We start from the raw sequence: 12,919 nt of genomic DNA, 5'->3' as shown, positions 1-12,919 counted from the left end.
ATTAGTTAGGGCCACAGAATTGTTAATCAGGGACAGACACAGAATTGTTACTGAGGGCCACAGAATTGTTACTGAGGGCCACAGAACCGTTACTTAGGGCCACAGAAACGTTACTCAGGGACACAGAATTGTTACTGAGGGCCACAGAACCGTTACTTAGGGCCACAGAATTGTTACTCAGGGACAGACACAGAATTGTTACTGAGGGACACAGAATTGTTACTGAGGGACACAGAATTGTTACTGAGGGCCACAGAACCGTTACTTAGGGCCACAGAATTGTTACTCAGGGACAGACACAGAATTGTTACTGAGGGACACAGAATTGTTACTGAGGGCCACAGAACCGTTACTTAGGGCCACAGAAACGCTACTCAGGGACACAGAATTGTTACTAAGGGCCACAGAACTGTTACTTAGGGCCACAGAATTGTTACTCAGGGACAGACACAGAATTGTTACTGAGGGACACAGAATTGTTATTGAGGGCCTCAGAAACGTTACTCAGGGACACAGAATTGTTACTGAGGGCCACAGAACTGTTACTTAGGGCCACAGAAACGTTAGTTAGGGCCACAGAATTGTTACTCAGGGACAGACACAGAATTGTTACTGAGGGCCACAGAACTGTTACTTAGGGCCACAGAAACGTTACTCAGGGACACAGAATTGTTACTGAGGGCCACAGAACCGTTACTTAGGGCCACAGAACTGTTACTCAGGGACAGACACAGAATTGTTACTGAGGGCCACAGAACCGTTACTTAGGGCCACAGAATTGTTACTCAGGGACAGACACAGAATTGTTACTGAGGGCCACAGAATTGTTACTGAGGGCCACAGAACCGTTACTTTGGGCCACAGAAACGTTACTCAGGGACACAGAATTGTTACTGAGGGCCACAGAACCGTTACTTAGGGCCACAGAACTGTTACTCAGGGACAGACACAGAATTGTTACTCAGGGCCACAGAACCGTTACTTAGGGCCACAGAATTGTTACTCAGGGACAGACACAGAATTGTTACTGAGGGACACAGAATTGCTACTGAGGGCAACAGAACCGTTACTTAGGGCCACAGAAACGCTACTCAGGGACACAGAATTGTTACTGAGGGCCACAGAACCGTTACTTAGGGCCACAGAATTGTTACTCAGGGACAGACACAGAATTGTTACTGAGGGATACAGAATTGTTATTGAGGGCCACAGAAACGTTACTCAGGGACACAGAATTGTTACTGAGGGCCACAGAACTGTTACTTAGGGCCACAGAAACGTTAGTTAGGGCCACAGAACTGTTACTTAGGGCCACAGAAACGTTAGTTAGGGCCACAGAATTGTTACTCAGGGACAGACACAGAATTGTTACTGAGGGCCACAGAATTGTTACTGAGGGCCACAGAACCGTTACTTAGGGCCACAGAAACGTTACTCAGGGACACAGAATTGTTACTGAGGGCCACAGAACTGTTACTTAGGGCCACAGAATTGTTACTCAGGGACAGACACAGAATTGTTACTGAGGGACACAGAATTGTTACTGAGGGCCACAGAACCGTTACTTAGGGCCACAGAAACGCTACTCAGGGACACAGAATTGTTACTGAGGGCCACAGAATTGTTACTCAGGGACAGACACAGAATTGTTACTGAGGGACACAGAATTGTTACTGAGGGCCACAGAAACATTACTCAGGGACACAGAATTGTTACTGAGGGCCACAGAACTGTTACTTAGGGCCATAGAAACGTTAGTTAGGGCCACAGAATTGTTACTCAGGGACAGACACAGAATTGTTACTGAGGGCCACAGAACTGTTACTTAGGGCCACAGAAACGTTACTCAGGGACACAGAATTGTTACTGAGGGCCACAGAACTGTTACTTAGGGCCACAGAAACGTTAGTTAGGGCAACAGAATTGTTACTCAGGGACAGACACAGAATTGTTACTGAGGGCCACAGAATTGTTACTGAGGGCCACAGAACCGTTACTTAGGGCCACAGAATTGTTACTCAGGGACAGACACAGAATTGTTACTGAGGGACACAGAATTGTTACTGAGGGCAACAGAACCGTTACTTAGGGCCACAGAAACGCTACTCAGGGACACAGAATTGTTACTGAGGGCCACAGAACCGTTACTTAGGGCCACAGAACTGTTACTCAGGGACAGACACAGAATTGTTACTGAGGGACACAGAATTGTTACTGAGGGCCACAGAAACGTTACTCAGGGACACAGAATTGTTACTGAGAGCCACAGAACTGTTACTTAGGGCCACAGAAACGTTACTGAGGGACACAGAATTGTTACTCAGGGACAGACACAGAATTGTTACTGAGGGCCACAGAACTGTTACTTAGGGCCACAGAAACGTTACTCAGGGACACAGAATTGTTACTGAGGGCCACAGAACTGTTACTTAGGGCCACAGAACCGTTACTTAGGGCCACAGAATTGTTACTCAGGGACAGACACAGAATTGTTACTGAGGGACACAGAATTGTTACTGAGGGCCACAGAACCGTTACTTAGAGCCACAGAAACGTTACTCAGGGACACAGAATTGTTACTGAGGGACACAGAACCGTTACTTAGGGCCACAGAATTGTTACTCAGGGACAGACACAGAATTGTTACTGAGGGACAGACACAGAATTGTTACTTAGGGCCACAGAACTGTTACTTAGGGCCACAGAAACGTTAGTTAGGGCCACAGAATTGTTACTCAGGGACAGACACAGAATTGTTACTGAGGGACACAGAATTGTTACTGAGGGCCACAGAACCGTTACTTAGGGCCACAGAAACGTTACTCAGGGACACAGAATTGTTACTGAGGGACACATAATTGTTACTCAGGGCCACAGAATTGTTACTCAGGGACAGACACAGAATTGTTACTCAGGGACACAGAATCGTTGAATTAAAGAGTATGTCAGACAACATGCAGAGGAGTGGCAGAGGAGGCAATGTTTTAGGAGCGAGCAGACGTGGCAGCAGAGGAAGGGGTCGAGGCAGCACTAGTCGCAGCCAGAGGCCAGTGCTCCCGGTGTCATCCAGCGGTCGTGTCTCCACCGACAACCCTGCCGTCATCGATTGGTTGGCTCGGTCGTCTTCCTCTTCCCAGGTCACCTCTGACACCTACAGCCAACGGTCGGTGGGTACGTCAGACACAACCGTTAGTTGGCATGGCCCGGGAGCAAGCCCACTGAAATCACGTGTCCTCTACCTGCCCCTGTCCTTTGCTGTTCCCTCACCAAGCGAAGTATCGCATGCTGTGGTCTCAGCCCCACTGTACAGTGAGGAAGAGCTAACAGAGGGCGGTCAGGAACGGGGGGAGACATCCGCCTTTTCAGCAGCCAGGCGAAGAAGTACTGGCGAGGAGAGTGGCTCGGTAGCCGTTCTAGAGACAGGTCTGTCTCCTGACCCCGACGCAGCCGAGGGGGCTAGTAGTGAGGCGGAGACCCTACTTGATGATGAGGAGGTTGATCGCACTTGGCAGCCTCGTCGTCATCAGGTAATTTCTTCCGCATCATCAGGAGAAGAGGGTGCCAGCTTGGCAGCGAGCGAAACAGTCGGTGGGTTGCCCAGGAGGCAGCAGGGTCGCAGCAGTGTCAGTGGAGCCAAACGGCCACGGAGTAGAGCACCAGCTCCACTGCAGCCTACCACCACGGCCAGTAGTGGTGCCGGTGCGCACGGAGGAAGTAGCAGTCAGCCAGTGAGGAGTAGCGGGGGCAAAGTTTCCTACTCGGTGGTGTGGCAATTTTTCGTCAAGCCGCCCGAGGAAGTAAACGTAGCCGTATGTCGACTATGTGGCCAGAAAGTCAAGCGTGGCCAGGGGGCCCATGTTGGGACTACAGCGTTGCGGCAGCATATGCAGCGTCGCCATTTGGTGGCCTGGGAAAACCGTGATAAAGATACGGCGGTTCTGCCTGCCCCAGCCCCCGCTCCATCACCCGCTCCGTTACTTGCTCCGTCACCCGACGTCAATCGCCCTCTATCAGCCAGTCAAGGCTCCAACACCTCTGCTGAGGGGAGTTGTCGCTCGTTGGCATCTTCCGCTCGTTCAGATGCTCCTTCTCCTGCTACTCCTCTTCTCGGATTCCGTCAGCAGTCTTTCTTGGAATCCGTTTCCAAGAGACAACAGTTTGCGAGCACGCACCCGACGGTGCAAAAGCTGAACGTCCTCCTGTCCAAGTTGCTGGTGCTGCAGTCCCTCCCTTTCCAACTGGTGGACTCAGCACCTTTCCGAGAAATGATGGCTTGTGCCGCGCCGCGGTGGAGAGTGCCAAGCCGGCATTTCTTCGCCAAAAAGGCAGTGCCAGCCCTGCATTCACATGTAGAAGAGATGGTGGGCCAGTCTTTGAGCATGTCGGTCTCTGCCAAAGTGCACGGCAGCGCCGACGTGTGGAGCTGTAACTACGGTCAGGGACAGTACATGTCATTTACGGCCCACTGGGTGAACGTGGTGCCGGCACAGCCGCACCAGCAACTTGGACAGGTCACGACGCTTTTGCCTCCACGTTTGCACGTCCTTGGTCCAGCAAACATGTCCGCCTCTACCACCTCTTCTTCCTTCGTGTCCTCAGCCGCCACCCCCGTGCCAAGTCCCATTACCCGACCGGCATATCACATGTGCAGGGCGCAACGGTGTCACGCTGTGCTGCACCTGGTATGCCTTGGCGAACGTAGTCACACAGGGGAGGAACTTCTGAGTGTTATGAACAGAGAAATCGACAGATGGCTGTCTCCACGCAAACTGAAAATCGGAACCATGTTGACCGACAACGGAAAGAACATGGTGTCTGCTCTGCGTCAAGGAAGGTTGTGCCATGCGCCATGCATGGCTCACGTGTTCAATCTGGTTGTCAAGCGGTTCCTAAAATCCACCATCCCACTGCAAGACATCCTTAAAATGTCACGTTAACTTTGCATGCATTTCAGCCATTCCTACACCGCAAAGCACACCCTCCTTGAGCTGCAGCGGCAGAACGGAATTCCACAGCATCGCCTGATCTGCGACGTTGCAACAAGGTGGAATTCAACCCTACACATGTTAGACCGCCTTTACGAGCAGCGAAAGGCCATCACCGATTTCCTGATGTTACAAGCGGATAAAGGTACTCCCCTGTGTAACTTCGATGTCAGCCATTGGCAGCTCATGCGTGACACCTGCCGCTTGCTCAGGCCCTTTGAGGAGGCCACGCTATTCGTGAGTCGGCAGGACTATGGGATGAACGACGTCATTCCTCTGTTGCACGTCCTGGAACAAATGCTGTTAACAATGGCTGGTCAGGGTGCGGTAGACGTGGCGCACAGATCTCAACGCCACATGACCCCTGTGGGGGCAGGACAGGAAGAAGAGGAGGAGGTAGAGGAGGACATTGGTGCTCAGGAATTATTGAGTGAAATGGGTGGTTTTTCCACTCAGCGGACAGGAGTGGAGGAGCAGGAGCATCTGGTAGAGGAGGAGGAGGAGGAGACAGAGGACCCAGACGCACCGTGGCAGTATGCTGTGGAGATGGAGGCAGGGAGTCCCTCGCATTCTTTGGTGCAAATGGCCCATAGCATGCTCGGATGCTTGCGTAGCGACAGCCGAATAATAACCATCAGACAGAGGGATGACTTTTGGCTGTCCACCTTGTTGGACCCTCGCTACCGTTCCAAAATGGTGGCCTTTTTCACACCTGCTGAGAGGGAGGCCAAAATTACGTACTATAAAAACCACCTATGTAGTCAGTTGGTCTCTGCCTTTCTGCACCAACGTCCATCCTCAGACACTGTGGGCCCTGTGCGCTCGCGTTCTGCTGCCATGGCAGCAGGGGAGGGGTGGGGTGGTAGGAGCAGTGGCAGCTCCACCAGCAGCGGCTGCCTCAGTCTGCAGTCGATGATGAGTAGCTTTCTTCACCAGCGCAGTGAGGAAACTACTAACCAGCCGCAGCAGCAGCAGCAGCATCAGGTGGACCTGGAGCAGGAGCTCAAACAACAGGCTTGGGCCTACTTGGACAGCACCCTGCCAACCGAGGTAGACAATCCCCTTGACTACTGGGCAACGAAACTTGACCTTTGGCCCCAACTAGCTGAATTTGCCCTTGAAAGGCTGTCATGCCCGGCCAGTAGCGTGGCATCGGAGCGCGTGTTTAGTGCGGCAGGAGGTATTGTAACTCCGCGGAGGACACGACTGTCCACCCAAAGTGTGGAGAGACTCACGTTTGTGAAAATGAATCAGGCGTGGATTAGTCTGGATTTCAAACCACCAGTTCCTGACACAACTGACTAAATCCGCCATGAATCATGCCCCAAACATGTGCCACTTTCAGGTCTCCTCACACACTGCTGGTGTGTTCCATTTTTTGTCATAGGGTGCTGGCAGATTACGGGCCTCCCATAGCTGCTGCCAGGCCCCTAATCTGCCATGGGCCCCTATACCGCCTCCTCATGCTGCTGCCAGGTCCACAGTCTCTCATGGGTCCCTGTACGGCCTCCCATTGCTGCTGTCTCCATCGCCACACTCTGCCATGTGCCACTTTCAGGTCTCCTCACACTGCTGGTGTGTTACATTTTTTGTCATAGGGTGCTGGCAGATTACGGGCCTCACATAGCTGCTGCCAGGCCCCTAATCTGCCATGGGCCCCTATACCGCCTCCTCATGCTGCTGCCAGGTCTAGAGTCTCTCATGCCATGTGCCACTTTCAGGTCTCCTCACACTGCTGGTGTGTTCAATTTTTTGACATAGGGTGCTGGCAGATTACGGGCCTCCCATAGCTGCTGCCAGGCCCCTAATCTGCCATGGGCCCCTGTACCGCCTCCTCATGCTGCTGCCAGGTCCAGAGTCTCTCATGGGTCCCTGTACGGCCTCCCATTGCTGCTGTCTCCCATCGCCTCACTCTGCCATGTGCCACTTTCAGGTCTCCTCACACTGCTGGTGTGTTCAATTTTTTGACATAGGGTGCTGGCAGATTACGGGCCTCCCATAGCTGCTGCCAGGCCCCTAATCTGCCATGGGCCCCTGTACCGCCTCCTCATGCTGCTGCCAGGTCCAGAGTCTCTCATGGGTCCCTGTACGGCCTCCCATTGCTGCTGTCTCCCATCGCCTCACTCTGCCATGTGCCACTTTCAGGTCTCCTCACACACTGCTGGTGTGTTCAATTTTTTGTCATAGGGTGCTGGCAGATTACGGGCCTCCCATAGCTGCTGCCAGGCCCCTAATCTGCCATGGGCCCCTATACCGCCTCCTCATGCTGCTGCCAGGTCCACAGTCTCTCATGCCATGTGCCACTTTCAGGTCTCCTCACACTGCTGGTGTGTTCAATTTTTTGACATAGGGTGTTGGCAGATTACGGGCCTCCCATAGCTGCTGCCAGGCTCCTAATCTGCCATGGGCCCCTATACCGCCTCCTCATGCTGCTGTCAAGTCCAGAGTGTGTCATGGGTCCCTGTACGGCCTCCCATTGCTGCTGTCTCCATCGCCACACTCTGCCATGTGCCACTTTCAGGTCTCCTCACACTGCTGGTGTGTTCAATTTTTTGACATAGGGTGCTGGCAGATTACGGGCCTCCCATTGCTGCTGCCAGGCCCCTAATCTGCCATGGGCCCCTATACCGCCTCCTCATGCTGCTGCCAAGTCCAGAGTGTGTCATGGGTCCCTGTACGGCCTCCCATTGCTGCTGTCTCCATCGCCACACTCTGCCATGTGCCACTTTCAGGTCTCCTCACACTGCTGGTGTGTTCAATTTTCTGACATAGGGTGCTGGCAGATTACGGGCCTCCCATTGCTGCTGCCAGGCACGTAATCTGCCATGGGCCCCCGTACTGACTCCTCATGCTGTGACGTTGCAACAAGGTGGAATTCAACCCTACATATGTTAGACCGCCTTTACGAACAGCGAAAGGCCATCACAGATTTCCTGATGTTAAAAGCGGATAAAGGTACTCCCTGTGTAACTTAGATGTCAGCCATTGGCAGCTCATGCGTGACACCTGCGCTTGCTCAGGCCCTTTGAGGAGGCCACGCTATTCGTGAGTCGGCAGGACTATGGGATGAACGACGTCATTCCTCTGTTGCACGTCCTGGAACAAATGCTGTTAACAATGGCTGGTCAGGGTGCGGTAGACGTGGCGCACAGATCTCAACGCCACATGACCCCTGTGGGGGCAGGACAGGAAGAAGAGGAGGAGGTAGAGGAGGACATTGGTTCTCAGGAATTATTGAGTGAAATGGGTGGTTTTTCCACTCAGCGGACAGGAGTGGAGGAGCAGGAGCATCTGGTAGAGGAGGAGGAGGAGGAGACAGAGGACCCAGACGCACCATGGCAGTATGCTGTGGAGATGGAGGCAGGGAGTCCCTCGCATTCCTTGGCACAAATGGCCCATAGCATGCTCGCTTGCTTGCGTAGCAACAGCCGAATAATAACCATCAGACAGAGGGATGACTTTTGGCTGTCCACCTTGTTGGACCCTCGCTACCGTTCCAAAATGGTGGCCTTTTTCACACCTGCTGAGAGGGAGGCCAAAATAACGTACTATAAAACCCACCTATGTAGTCAGCTGGTCTCTGCCTTTCTGCGCCAACGTCCATCCTCAGACACTGTGGGCCCTGTGCGCTCGCGTTCCGCTGCCATGGCAGCAGGGGAGGGGTGGGGTGGTAGGAGCAGTGGCAGCTCCACCAGCAGCGGCTGCCTCAGTCTGCAGTCGATGATGAGTAGCTTTCTTCACCAGCGCAGTGAGGAAACTACTAACCAGCCGCAGCAGCAGCAGCATCAGGTGGACCTGGAGCAGGAGCTCAAACAACAGGCTTGGGCCTACTTGGACAGCACCCTGCCAACCGAGGTAGACAATCCCCTTGACTACTGGGCAACGAAACTTGACCTTTGGCCCCAACTAGCTGAATTTGCCCTTGAAAGGCTGTCATGCCCGGCCAGTAGCGTGGCATCGGAGCGTGTGTTTAGTGCGGCAGGAGGTATTGTAACTCCGCGGAGGACACGACTGTCCACCCAAAGTGTGGAGAGACTCACGTTTGTGAAAATGAATAAGGCGTGGATTAGTCTGGATTTCAAACCACCAGTTCCTGACACAACTGACTAAATCCGCCATGAATCATGCCCCAAACATGTGCCACTTTCAGGTCTCCGCACACTGCTGCTGGTGTGTTTCATTTTGTCATAGGGTGCTGGCAGATTACGGGCCTCCCATAGCTGCTGCCAGGCACCTAATCTGCCATGGGCCCCTGTACCGCCTCCTCACGCTGCTGCAAGGTCCACAGTGTGTCATGCCATGTGCCACTTTCAGGTCTCCTCACACTGCTGGTGTGTTTCATTTTGTCATAGGGTGCTGGCAGATTACGGGCCTCACATTGCTGCGGCCAGGCCCCAAATCTGCCATGGGCCCCTGTACCGCCTCCTCACGCTGCTGCCAGGTCCACAGTGTGTCATGGGTCCCTGTACCGCCTCCCATTGCTGCTATCTCCAACGCCACACTCTGCCATGTGCCACTATCAGGTCTCCTCACACTGCTGCTGGGTTCCATTTTGTCATAGGATGCTGGCAGATTACGGGCCTCACATTGCTGCTGCCAGGCCCCAAATCGGCCATGGGCCCCCGTACCGCCTGGTCACGCTGCTGCTGGGCCCACAGTGTGACCTGGGTCCCTGTACCGCCTCCCATTGCTCCCACTCTGCCATGTGCCACTTTGAGGTCTCCTCACACTCCTGCGGTTTTCCATTTTGTCATAGGTTGCTGGCAGATTACAGGCCTCCCATAGGTGCTGCCAGGCCCCAAATCTGCCATGGGCCTCCGTACCGCCTGGTCACGCTGCTGCTGAGCCCACAGTGTGACCTGGGTCCCTGTACCGCCTCCCATTGCTCCCACTCTGCCATGTGCCACTTTGAGGTCTCCTCACACTCCTGCGGTTTTCCATTTTGTCATAGGTTGCTGGCAGATTACAGGCCTCCTATAGGTGCTGCCAGGCCCCAAATCTGCCATGGGCCCCCGTACCGCCTGGTCATGCTGCTGCTGGGCCCACAGTGTGACCTGGGTCCCTGTACCGCCTCCCATTGCTCCCACTCTGCCATGTGCCACTTTGAGGTCTCCTCACACTCCTGCGGTTTTCCATTTTGTCATAGGTTGCTGGCAGATTACAGGCCTCCCATAGGTGCTGCCAGGCCCCAAATCTGCCATGGGCCCCCGTACCGCCTGGTCACGCTGCTGCTGGGCCCACAGTGTGACCTGGGTCCCTGTACCGCCTCCCATTGCTCCCACTCTGCCATGTGCCACTTTGAGTTCTCCTCACACTCCTGCGGTTTTCCATTTTGTCATAGGTTGCTGGCAGATTACAGGACTCCCATAGGTGCTGCCAGGCCCCAAATCTGCCATGGGCCCCCGTACCGCCTGGTCACGCTGCTGCTGAGCCCACAGTGTGACCTGGGTCCCTGTACCGCCTCCCATTGCTCCCACTCTGCCATGTGCCACTTTGAGGTCTCCTCACACTCCTGCGGTTTTCCATTTTGTCATAGGTTGCTGGCAGATTACAGGCCTCCCATAGGTGCTCCCAGGCCCCAAATCTGCCATGGGCCCCCGTACCGCCTGGTCACGCTGCTGCTGAGCCCACAGTGTGACCTGGGTCCCTGTACCGCCTCCCATTGCTCCCACTCTGCCATGTGCCACTTTGAGGTCTCCTCACACTCCTGCGGTTTTACATTTTGTCATAGGTTGCTGGCAGATTACAGGCCTCCCATAGGTGCTGCCAGGCCCCAAATCTGCCATGGGCCCCCGTACCGCCTGGTCAAGCTGCTGCTGAGCCCACAGTGTGACCTGGGTCCCTGTACCGCCTCCCATTGCTCCCACTCTGCCATGTGCCACTTTGAGGTCTCCTCACACTCCTGCGGTTTTCCATTTTGTCATAGGTTGCTGGCAGATTACAGGCCTCCCATAGGTGCTGCCAGGCCCCAAATCTGCCATGAGCCCCCGTACCGCCTGGTCACGCTGCTGCTGAGCCCACAGTGTGACCTGGGTCCCTGTACCGCCTCCCATTGCTCCCACTCTGCCATGTGCCACTTTGAGGTCTCCTCACACTCCTGCGGTTTTCCATTTTGTCATAGTTTGCTGGCAGATTACAGGCCTCCCATAGGTGCTGCCAGGCCCCAAATCTGCCATGGGCCCCCGTACCGCCTGGTCACGCTGCTGCTGAGCCCACAGTGTGACCTGGGTCCCTGTACCGCCTCCCATTGCTCCCACTCTGCCATGTGCCACTTTGAGGTCTCCTCACACTCCTGCGGTTTTCCATTTTGTCATAGGTTGCTGGCAGATTACAGGCCTCCCATAGGTGCTGCCAGGCCCCAAATCTGCCATGGGCCCCCGTACCGCCTGGTCACGCTGCTGCTGAGCCCACAGTGTGACCTGGGTCCCTGTACCGCCTCCCATTGCTCCCACTCTGCCATGTGCCACTTTGAGGTCTCCTCACACTCCTGTGGTTTTCCATTTTGTCATAGGTTGCTGGCAGATTACAGGCCTCCCATAGGTGCTGCCAGGCCCCAAATCTGCCATGGGCCCCCGTACCGCCTGGTCACGCTGCTGCTGAGCCCACAGTGTGACCTGGGTCCCTGTACCGCCTCCCATTGCTCCCACTCTGCCATGTGCCACTTTGAGGTCTCCTCACACTCCTGTGGTTTTCCATTTTGTCATAGGTTGCTGGCAGATTACAGGCCTCCCATAGGTGCTGCCAGGCCCCAAATCTGCCATGGGCCCCCGTACCGCCTGGTCACACTGCTGCTGAGCCCACAGTGTGACCTGGGTCCCTGTACCGCCTCCCATTGCTCCCACTCTGCCATGTGCCACTTTGAGGTCTCCTCACACTCCTGCGGTTTTCCATTTTGTCATAGTTTGCTGGCAGATTACAGGCCTCCCATAGGTGCTGCCAGGCCCCAAATCTGCCATGGGCCCCCGTACCGCCTGGTCACGCTGCTGCTGAGCCCACAGTGTGACCTGGGTCCCTGTACCGCCTCCCATTGCTCCCACTCTGCCATGTGCCACTTTCAGGTCTCCTCACACTCCTGTGGTTTTCCATTTTGTCATAGGTTGCTGGCAGATTACAGGCCTCCCATAGGTGCTGCCAGGCCCCAAATCTGCCATGGGCCCCCGTACCGCCTGGTCACACTGCTGCTGAGCCCACAGTGTGACCTGGGTCCCTGTACCGCCTCCCATTGCTCCCACTCTGCCATGTGCCACTTTGAGGTCTCCTCACACTCCTGCGGTTTTCCATTTTGTCATAGTTTGCTGGCAGATTACAGGCCTCCCATAGGTGCTGCCAGGCCCCAAATCTGCCATGGGCCCCCGTACCGCCTGGTCAAGCTGCTGCTGAGCCCACAGTGTGACCTGGGTCCCTGTACCGCCTCCCATTGCTCCCACTCTGCCATGTGCCACTTTGAGGTCTCCTCACACTCCTGCGGTTTTCCATTTTGTCATAGGTTGCTGGCAGATTACAGGCCTCCCATAGGTGCTGCCAGGCCCCAAATCTGCCATGAGCCCCCGTACCGCCTGGTCACGCTGCTGCTGAGCCCACAGTGTGACCTGGGTCCCTGTACCGCCTCCCATTGCTCCCACTCTGCCATGTGCCACTTTGAGGTCTCCTCACACTCCTGCGGTTTTCCATTTTGTCATAGTTTGCTGGCAGATTACAGGCCTCCCATAGGTGCTGCCAGGCCCCAAATCTGCCATGGGCCCCCGTACCGCCTGGTCACGCTGCTGCTGAGCCCACAGTGTGACCTGGGTCCCTGTACCGCCTCCCATTGCTCCCACTCTGCCATGTGCCACTTTGAGGTCTCCTCACACTCCTGCGGTTTTCCATTTTGTCATAGGTTGCTGGCAGATTACAGGCCTCCCATAGGTGCTGCCAGGCCCCAAATCTGCCATGGG

This window comes from Staurois parvus, unplaced genomic scaffold, assembly GCF_062004578.1.
Source record: "Staurois parvus isolate SC_StPar_1 unplaced genomic scaffold, SC_StPar_1.0 ptg000147l, whole genome shotgun sequence".
NCBI lineage: Eukaryota > Metazoa > Chordata > Amphibia > Anura > Ranidae > Staurois > Staurois parvus.
Note: the sequence above shows the minus strand (reverse complement) of the source record.